Below are 10,631 nucleotides of genomic sequence, written 5' to 3'. Positions count from 1 at the left end.
ACGGTCGTCGCTCGGTATACTGGTGGAGTGATACCATTGCCCAGCTCTGCTCCAGGTGCCACAGAGCGAGAAGGCTAGCGCAGAGGGCCCGGACCGATGCAGATGCTGAAGCTCGGGGAGTCGAACTTAGAGCAGCCAGGTCGGCGCTTAAGAAGGAGGTTAGGCGTAGCAAGAAATCCTGTTTCCAGGAGCTATGCCGCGATGCGTACTCAAACCCCTGGGGCGGTGCATACCAGGTGGTGATGAAAAAGATGAAGGGTACATCCGCGCCGCAGGAAACCTGCCCTCAAAAGCTGAAAGTCATCGTGGAAGGGCTCTTTCCGCAACACGATCCAGTTTGGTGGTCTCCGACCCCGTGCGGTCAATCGAATGATGTCCTCACTCCGGTCACGAATGAGGAACTCATCGTAATTGCCAGGGGTTTGAAAACGAAGAAAGCGCCCGGTCCTGACGGGATTCCGAACGAGGCACTCAAAGTGGCGATCCAAGCATATCCCGATATGTTTAGAGAGACGCTTCAGAATTTCCTAGAGGTATGCGAATTTCCAGACAAATGGAAAGTCCAAAGATTGGTACTGCTGCCAAAGTCGGAGGAACCGCGTGGTGATCCCTCGTCGTACAGGCCAATTTGCCTATTGGACACGCTAGGCAAATTGCTAGAGCGGGTAATCCTAAACAGGCTAACGCCTGTGGTGTAAAGTGATGTCGGACAGTCAAACACGCAGTTTGGCTTCCGTAAGGGAAAGTCCACTGTAGATGCCATAAAGTCCGTGGTGGAGAGAGCCGAGAAGCCTATGAAACGGAAAAGGCGAGGCGACAGGTATTGTGCCATAGTCACAATCGATGTCAAAAACGCCTTTAACAGCGCTAACTGGGGTGCAATTGCGTTGCATATCTATGCAGGTTGCTTAAAAGTTACTTCGACAACCGGACGCTAGTGTACGACACGGCGGATGGGGCGAAAAGGTACAAAGTGACAGCGGGTGTTCCACAGGGTTCGATTCTCGGCCCCACGCTTTGGAATGCCATGTACGATGGGGTGCTGAGGCTCGAACTACCCACTGGGGTCGATATCACTGGCTTCGCCGATGATATCGTCCTTACAGTGGTAGGCGAGTTTCTAGAGGAGATGGAAATGCTGGCATCAGACGCCATAAGCATAATAGAGGGTTGGATGGCGGGCGTCAATCTACGATTGGTCCACCATAAGACGGAAGTGGTAATGGTCAGTAACCGCAAGTCGGCCCTAGAGGCCAAATTAATCGTTGGGGGACAGGTGATTGTCTCCAAACGAAGTGTGAAGTACCTGGGTGTCATGGCGGACAACAAGCTGAACTTCACCAGCCATGTGGATTATGCTTGTGGTAAAGCGTCAACGGTGGTTACTGCGCTGTCCAAGATCATGCCGAACGGCTACGGTCCTAGCAGCAGTAAGAGACGCCTGATGGCCAGCGTTGCCATGTCGGTGCTACGATACGGTGCACCGGCGTGGGCCCCAGCTTTGGAGAGTAAGCGCAATCAGGCATGTCTGAACAAGGTGTTCAGACTGTTAGCATTGCGCGTTGCGTGCGGCTACCGTACCATATCGTTGGATGCGATTGGGGTTATTGCAGCCATGATTCCCATACGCATACTCCTAGGTGAGGATATCGAGTGCCATAGGCAGAGGAACGTCAGGGGCGCTAGGGACAGAGTTAGGCTGGACTCTATTAGGCGTTGGCAGGCGGAATGGGATCGCACCGACCATGGTAGGTGGACCCATAGGCTGATCCAGAACATATCGTTCTGGATCGGCAGAGGACATGGTGAGGTAAAGTTTTCCTTACCCAGTTTCTGTCGGGTCATGGATGCTTCAAGAAGTATCTACATACGCGTGGGCGGGTAGACTCACCCTTTTGCCCCGTTTGCACGGTAGCCGAGGAAACGGCGGAGCATGTGATTTTTCACTGCCCGCGGTTTACGTCCACTCGGCGGGTGATGCTTGCGGTCGTTGGGGAAGACTGTGATGTGATTTTACACAGATATGAACTAAACAATCCCAGACAACTATAAAAAAACCCATCCACTCATCTGGCATACTCATGCAAAGCCACTCATTCCTGATTATAAAATTTATGGCCTGCCTCATAGGAAAATAGTTCGTCTCGTACAAACGGAGTTTGTCGAGGACCACTATGCAGGTGGAAGAACTCCAAAAAGCAAGCGAGCACTGTATGTCGCTACATTTTTATTACCAGCTATGTCGCCGCGATCGCAGGATGACGAGTCATAAAAAAAAGAGAAAGGGCGGATAAGACCCTAATAAGTTATAGGCTAATGGCATTCAGCCAAACGTAGTCACAGGATGCGGGAGCGAAGGAATAAAAAGTCGAGCGATAGCTATCGTGAATAAATTATCGCTCTGCGTGGGAGGAAAAGGAATCGAAAAGGCAACGCGAGGCGCTGAGCGTGGGAAGCAGCTGATAATTATTCCACCAGCGGTGAACGGGCATCTGGATATTATCACGTTGAGTTACGATCGCCCCGTTTGGGTGATCGTTTTCGGGGAATCAACGAAGGCAGCGAGGACCAAGGCGAACACGACTAGGCGAGTTAGGTTTTCTTTTTCCCTATTTCAGGAATTTAGGGATTTTCTTTTTATTTTATTAGAATTAGGTTTTTATAGGCTAGGGTAGCTTTAAGTAGACTGTGTAGAAAATAGGGAAAATATATATTAGTCAGTCGGGTTTCAACCCACAACAAGGAAAGACGCGTTTTCCTCCAAAAAAAAACAGTATCACAAGACAAGTCTTTATACCCCACATTGTGGTGACAGCGAAAACAGAAGGGAAAAATACTTCCCTCGGAACGCCATTTCTGACTGGTGAACAACCGTACTGGGCCGTGTGTGAACAATAATCAAATTAGACCAGCCATCTCGAAAATTGGAAAAAGTTTGTGTTTAGTTTCCGGCATTTACGTCACTGTTTGTAATAAGAAGAAAAGTGAATAAGAATCGAAGAAAGGGTAACCCATCAAGTAAAGTGCAATTTACTGCAAAATTGGACCATCGGTTACGATTGAAAAGCTGTGACTATTTTTAATTTTGTGCTAAGATTATGTGGAACGAGAAATTTGAATAGTAAAAGAGGTTGCAGTAAGCGCGAAAAAGTAAAAACCATTAAAAACATTAAAAAAAATTGAATTGAACTTTTGTGGTAATCAGTGTAGTTAGTAATCAGTGCAAAGAACGTAATAGATTTCCAGCAAACTGTGATTCTCTGATTATAAACAAGTTCTAACGAAAAAAAAAATTCAATAAGAGCGAAGAAAATTCATTACAGACACTAAGGAAATTTTTTTTTCCTCTTCCAAACAACTTTACGTCAATGAAGTTTATCAGGTGAGTAATTTTTTTTTCTCTCTCTCTATCCTTCTTGCTATTTAACCCGAAAGAAAAAAATTTTTTTTTCCTTTTTTTTTATTATTATTATTAATTATTGATAAAAACCATTTAATCCTCTAAACGCGAATCACGCTTACTAATTCAGAGTGTGAAGACCGGAGTACCTTGGTACACCCGTAATCGACACGCTAAAATATCACAGATAGGCGCGAAACTAACCCAAATCTTCCAACAGTTAATTTTTATTAGATTATAACCATAACCAAACGGGTAATTTAACAGCTGCCGGTCTGCGAATTGCACCGCAAGTTTGTTTTATTTTATTTTTCCCGTGCGAGTCGAGCGACTTTAAACGGCGCAGGAAAAAGTTGATTTTCAAATCCAGAAGGTTTTTCTTTTTTTTTAATTAATATTCACTGTACAAACGTGAATGTCAGTTTGAACGTTGTGCTAATGGGTATTAACAGCACTGATCGACGCTGAAAACAATATCAAACATTTTTTTTCTCGCTCTCTAAATATTTAGTTCCACGCATAATTCATTGACTCTACGTATTTCTTTGGCGATATTTTTTTTTCTTTCTTTCTTTTTTTTTGTTTGTTGGTTACTATATTGCGCGCGCAGTGTAACTATAAACTGGCGCACAAAGCGCCATAAAAAAAAATATGGAAGTAGTTGAATGCGAGGGAAAGGTAGTTCAGGAGTGTATCAGATACTTAGAAATCGAGCTTAGCTTAGCTTAGACTGATTGCACATATCAATGGTTGCACTCAGTGATTGACCCGAACCAGTGAAGTTGCACAATGAATCAAATGAATGGGGTTGGGATTGACCGATCATTCTCACTGTGCAAAATTCAATGACTCGATATTTAAAGGATCAATAACTGCGCCGGCCACGTCCTTGCAATCAGGTGGGATTGGGAAAGGAATGTTAGTGTAATCTATGTTGTTTTAGGGACCGTGTTAACCTCTGCATCCCGACAAAGATTACAGGAAGGAGTTGCGTTTTGTTAGAAGGATAGGTTTCGTTGGATCGGGATTCACCTTGATAAGTGATGTGATCGTAATCTGACTACTCTTTTAACAACCTTTTATAAACTATCTATATCAGAGCTCGTCCAACCTACAACTACCCGAATAATTACGATTAGAATACGCCAATACTATATTTTCAACTACTGTCACTGAATACTGTTGACTGTGCGATAATGAAACCGCCTGATACCGAACTATGGTTGACATCTACGAAGCATCCGGCTGATCAAAGGAGAAATTTTGGTCATTTCTTTCAGAACCACTATCCGTCGAACTAACGCGATATACCCGTACAAAAGCCATCGAGCCACCGACACTCGATAACTCCAACGATAATTATTACAGAAATTATTTTGTATTCTACACCGCGTACCCAACGATAAATCTATCCGTTCAAGACAAATCTGAGAATCGCGAGTAATATTTCAGTGATTTAGCTGTAAACTTAGCATACGATGTGATGTCCTAGAATGTCATCGAGACACATTGAATACCCGACCTCTCCTTCACAAACCCAACACATTGGCAACGAAAGCCATCAAGCATTGCCTATTCATTACACAAAAACTATAATATCACCAAGTTACGCACGCGGGACATATCATCGTAACTTCGTAAGTCTAATGTAACGACGAGAACTATTCCACGTCGTTGGTTCATTCTGGCAGCTGGCCTCATAGAGCAAAGAATCTCGCAACAGAACCAACTGGAGACTCGACCTTTATTATACAAACAAGATTTTGCCAGTTTTTCCCCAACATCCGATTACCGAAACTATGCTATAATGAATCTTAATCGCAGGCATTTGCGCACTGTTATGATATGTGATAAAATCGGAAACGAAAACTGTCAAGCATGCTGCCAGCCGATCTCGATAACAAATAACGCGTAATATACTAAATCAAGTCATCGATGAATAAATAGAGTATATCTAACATCAAAAGAAAACCGCAGCCCTCAGTAAGATGCAATACTATTGATTCAATTGATTCTAACATTGCATAAGATTATTAATGAAAACTATTGTCGAATTTGTTTATTCAATCCGGGTTGAAACTGGATGAATTTTATCTAGCTTCGAGGCACGACGTCGGTCCAACAAACCAACCGTCGCACGCTCGAACCGTGGGTTATCAGTGATTGCCAACAGCGGGGTTGAACCTGCAAAAACACCCAGGGCGAACCCATCTTCTAAAAAGATTAACCGAGAGCGAAACCAAGTGAAATCCGAATGAAAAAACAAACGTTTTGTCAACCGTGCGATCGGAACCCGTCCCAAATAAATAAATATCTAATGTCGAATTTGTCCACTCAATCCGAATTGGAACTGGATGAACTTTTTGTGTTCATTTGCTCCTATCTGACAGATAAAATTCATCCAGTCTCAACCCGGACTGAATAAACAAATTCGACATTACTTTGCATGTATTGGCAAAACCAATATAGCATCGCGTGAAAAACAAAAAGAGAGAAAGATAACATCGCGAAGATACAAGAATGAGTGATGCCCGTGATGCCACCTTTCAATTTGCTTTCCGCTGATAGAAAAACTATTTAATTTCGAAGTGAATTTATGCATTAACCTGGCATCGTGTCGATTCTAATCTGAAATAATAATAATAATAAGCGATTCTTACTTTGACATCGATCCGCAGAGACGGTTGCTAAATGTACATTTTAACATGAGCACTTTCGAACTAAGTTAAAAAAGAAATTTAGAATAAAAATGGAAACTTATCTTGTACTTATGATGCATCTGGTCGCCGAGACGGCAACTGGATATATTTCATTCGCGCAAAATCGAATGCCTCGAATGCATGAGACAAATATACTTGGTTGAGTTTTCCTCTTTTGCTCTCCTTCCTCATTCTTGTTAGCGTCACATTGATGACGAAGAAGCAAACGTCAATGATCATCATTACTTGTGGATAGCATTTATGTGCTATCTTGCTTACACCAACTGCATCAAACACACTACTGTGGATATACTTGCAGAATCACCCGATGTTTTGATACTTAGAAATCGAGTATAGAAAGTGGGAAAATTTTAATAGCGATCGACAAATTATTGGGAGGATAGAGTCGATAGCGAAACAGCGACTAGCTCAATCGATATATGATTGTGGCGTGTTAGCATGCCAAGCTTTTGTTGCAGAAGAATTTAAAATTAATTTGAAATACGCTTTTCTAAATTTGGTGGCGGAGATCGAAATTAATACTTGGTCTCGCGAAACTAAGGAGCAGCAGGAACTACTAGAAGCACAACGCGACAACCAAGATTGGCCAGAACAGGTCGGAAATTTTTCAGAGGACGAAATAGAGAGCGACGAGGGCTTCCGAACCGACGGGGAGGAAGAACAGGATTAAGTTTTGCTAGAAATCTGGAATTTTCGCCAAATTAAGAATCATTTTTTTTCTTTCCTTTCTGATAATTTATTTTTCTGCCAATCATTTTTTGTTGTTGTATCTCGTTGAATTAAATGACCGATCGAATAATTTCATTACGAAATCGGGAAGTTATTGCTTCAGGTTCTTCGCCAGGGGGAGGTTCATTAGTTAATGAATCTATTTTATCGTCGACTTTGATTGCCGAAAATTTAAGCAATAGCGACGAAGAGAACCCAAGCGCAAGAAATAATCTACAGGGTGTAAGAAAGCGATTCGTTGAGGTTAGTAAAGAATTTGAAGATTCTTTGCTAAGTTTGGGAAGTGATAATAAGGCAAAGGAAGAGTTAAGAAAGAGGTTTGTGGAGATTAGTAAAGAATTTGAAGATTCTTTACCAGATTTAAAAATCGAAAACAATTCGAAACCATGACTTTTCCTTTAGCATTGGCCCACCAGCTTATCCCTGATTATTCAGGACAAGTGGAGGAGCTAGATGGATTCATTGGACAGGTGGATTACTTTGCGTCTCTTATTGCAGATGGCGAGTCACAATCCCAACTCGTTACAATAGTAATGGGAAAGTTAAAGGGCGACGCAGCAAGGAAAGCCAATTTAATAAAGGCTGATAAGTGGGAAATTATCAATATTAATTTAAAAAAACGTTTTGGTATATCCGTGAAAATGAATGAAGTGATAGCCAGAGTTGATAATCTGGAACAAGAAGAAGGAGAATCTTTCACAGCCTTTGCCGATAGGGCAAAGAATTTGAAATTGCAAACGGAATTCTTTGATCCTCCAAAAGAGGGCAAGGAATCTATCACTGCCAGAAACTTAAAATGGCATTTTATTAGCGGGCTGCGCAATTCGCAACTTAAAGAGATGGCAAAGACAAAAAAGACTCTCACACTGGAAGAGCTCATAGATTTTTTGGAATCCGAGCAACACTGGTGTGAGCAAATCGAGGCTTTGGACTCAAAGATAATAGGAAAACGATTATTGGAAGGCCGTGTGACAGCTACAGAGGCACTCCCAAGCACTTCTCGTCGACAACCATTATTCTCCAGAAGGGAGGGTAGTAACATTTCGCATGGTAATATGTATCAGATGAATGATATGAGTCGTGCGTTGAATGATATACCCTGGAGAACGCAAAGCGGGCGCAACCGTAACGCTGAGAACGGTTTCCCGCGTGTTCAAAACGGACCTAGAAATGATGGTCCTAGATTTTATGGTAATAACAATAGAAACAGTCGTGCCATTAATAATGAAAATTTTAACAATATGGCATATCAAAATGTCAATTCTAGATATGCCCCACAATTTGGCAATAATTTCAGGAATAATAATCGAAATACGCCAAATGTTGGAAATAGTAATAATGCTAACGCTAGAGGTAATTATCGAGATGATAATAATTTTAGCAACAATTATTCTGGGAGTAGGAATAATCACGATCAGCAACGGCCACTGCAGAGAGGTGGTGGTGGTTCGAATAACTGGCGTGATCGTCCAGCTCAATATGTTCCAAATAACGCGCCACGACCTGAACAAGGTACTGGTTACATGCGTAACCAGCCAAAAAACTAAACAATAAGGTGTTCGAGATTAGTAGTTCGCGAACACCTCAAATAAATAATTTTATAAGTAATAATCAATTTAATAATAATAATAATAATAATAATAATAATGTATGTGTAGCTAAGCGTATTTTTTGTAATTCTAATAACCAATTAATGATATCCTTAAAAGCTAAGGAAAATTCAAATATTAATTTAAATTTTATATTAGATACTGGCGCGTGTGACAATATTTTAAGTGTTCACATGTTAAGAAAATTAAAGGTAAGGGCTAATACCCGTGAAATAACCGATTTCCGAGGAATTGGAAATGGTTGGGCAAGAACGGAAGGTTCAGTGATTTTACAATTTTTGGTAGGGGATCTAATTGTTTCCACCAAATTTCATATATTGAGAGATTTGGCAGCTGATGGAATAATCGGCGCAAAATTTTTGAGAAATAATACATTATATGTAGGACGCAATTTCGACTATATTGTGTTCAAAAAGATTTTTAAGGAAGACGCAAGGCATGATTTAACGAATAAATTGTTGAAACAAAGTTTTCAGGAGAATTGTTTCAATACATTTAATGAATGCTTGTCGTTACAAAGACAAGAAGAGGGTAGTTTAATCATGAATCAAAAAGAAAATTTAACAAGGGAAATAGTGGCAGCTTTGCCTAAACTAGATTTTGATTCTAGACTTGATTGCGATTTACTAGAACATAAATTAATCCCAGAGGCAAAAGGGCGAGAGCGTATCGTTCAATTACGTCAGTTGGTAAATTTGAAACACTTATGTGATAAAGAATTGTTTCAAATTAGGCAAATTTTAGAAAAATATAATGATGTTTTCTTTTTGGAGGGCGACAAATTAACTACTACTGATGCCGCGGTGCATAGTATAGAAACCTCGTCAAATATTCCTATCAATAAACGGCAGTATAGATTTCCAGAATCTACAAAAAAACACATTAATAAGGAAATTGACGAAATGCGGAAACAGGGTATTATCAAACCAAGTACCAGCCCGTGGAATGCACCGGTATTATGTATACCGAAAAAGTTAGATGCGGATGGTAATAAGAAATACCGTATAGTGGTTGATTTTCGATCTTTGAATGAAATAACCAAACCTTTTGTATATCCGATCCCTTTAATTAACGAGATTTTGGATAATGTAGGAGACGCAAAATATTTCTCCTCAATTGATTTAAAATCAGGTTTTTATCAAGTTCCTATAAATCCTAGGGATGCCGCAAAAACAGCATTCTCCACACCCAGGGGACATTTTGAATTTACTCGAATGCCAATGGGCCTTAAAAATAGTCCATCAACTTTTCAACGTTTGATGAATACGGTTTTATTTGGTATAGGGGAAGTAAAAGCGTTTGTTTACCTCGATGATATTATTATATTTGGAAATACAATTGAGGACCATAATTTGAACTTGAATAAAGTTTTGGAAGCTTTACGAAAGCATAATTTGAAAATAGAGCCTTCAAAATGTCATATCCAGAAGACTGAGCTAGAATATCTAGGTCATGTAGTCACTAAGAATGGGATAAAGCCGACTAATGCAAACATTGTAGCGATTCAGAATCTTAAACCTCCAATTTCAATTAAAGGTGTAAGGTTCTTTTTAGGCACAGTGAATTTTTATGGTAAATTTATTCCAAATATTGCGAATAAACGCAAACCACTTAATGATCTACTCCGTAAAGATGCAAAATTTTTTTGGAGTGCGGAATGTCAACAAGCATTTGAGGAATTAAAAAGCGCTTTAGTAGCGAAGCCGTTATTAGTCCGGCCTAATTATAAAGATACATTTGTGCTTACAACAGATGCTAGCAATTATGCTATTGGCGCTGTTCTGTCAAACGAGAAATCGACAGACGACCTATCGCTTATGCCAGTCGCGCATGAATAGGAGCTGAAGCGAGATATCACGCGATAGAGAAGGAACTACTTGCCATTGTATGGGCAACAGAATATTTTAGGCATTACATTTTTGGGCAACGTTTTATATACTGGTATATACTGATCATCGCCCATTAATATCAATTTGGAGGCTGAAGGAAACTTCGCCAACGTTAACTCGCTTAAGACTCAAATTACAAGGGTTGGAGTGCGATATACGTTATAAACAAGGTCGGGAAAATGTAGTAGCGGATTTTCTTTCTAGAATATCAACAGAGGAAATAGCTACGGAGTCTGATGACTCAGTAAAACCAATCGGGGTAATGACTAGATTGCAGCTTAAA

Source organism: Sabethes cyaneus, chromosome 2 (assembly GCF_943734655.1).
Source record: "Sabethes cyaneus chromosome 2, idSabCyanKW18_F2, whole genome shotgun sequence".
Classification (NCBI taxonomy): domain Eukaryota; kingdom Metazoa; phylum Arthropoda; class Insecta; order Diptera; family Culicidae; genus Sabethes; species Sabethes cyaneus.
This window is presented reverse-complemented; position numbering follows the sequence as displayed.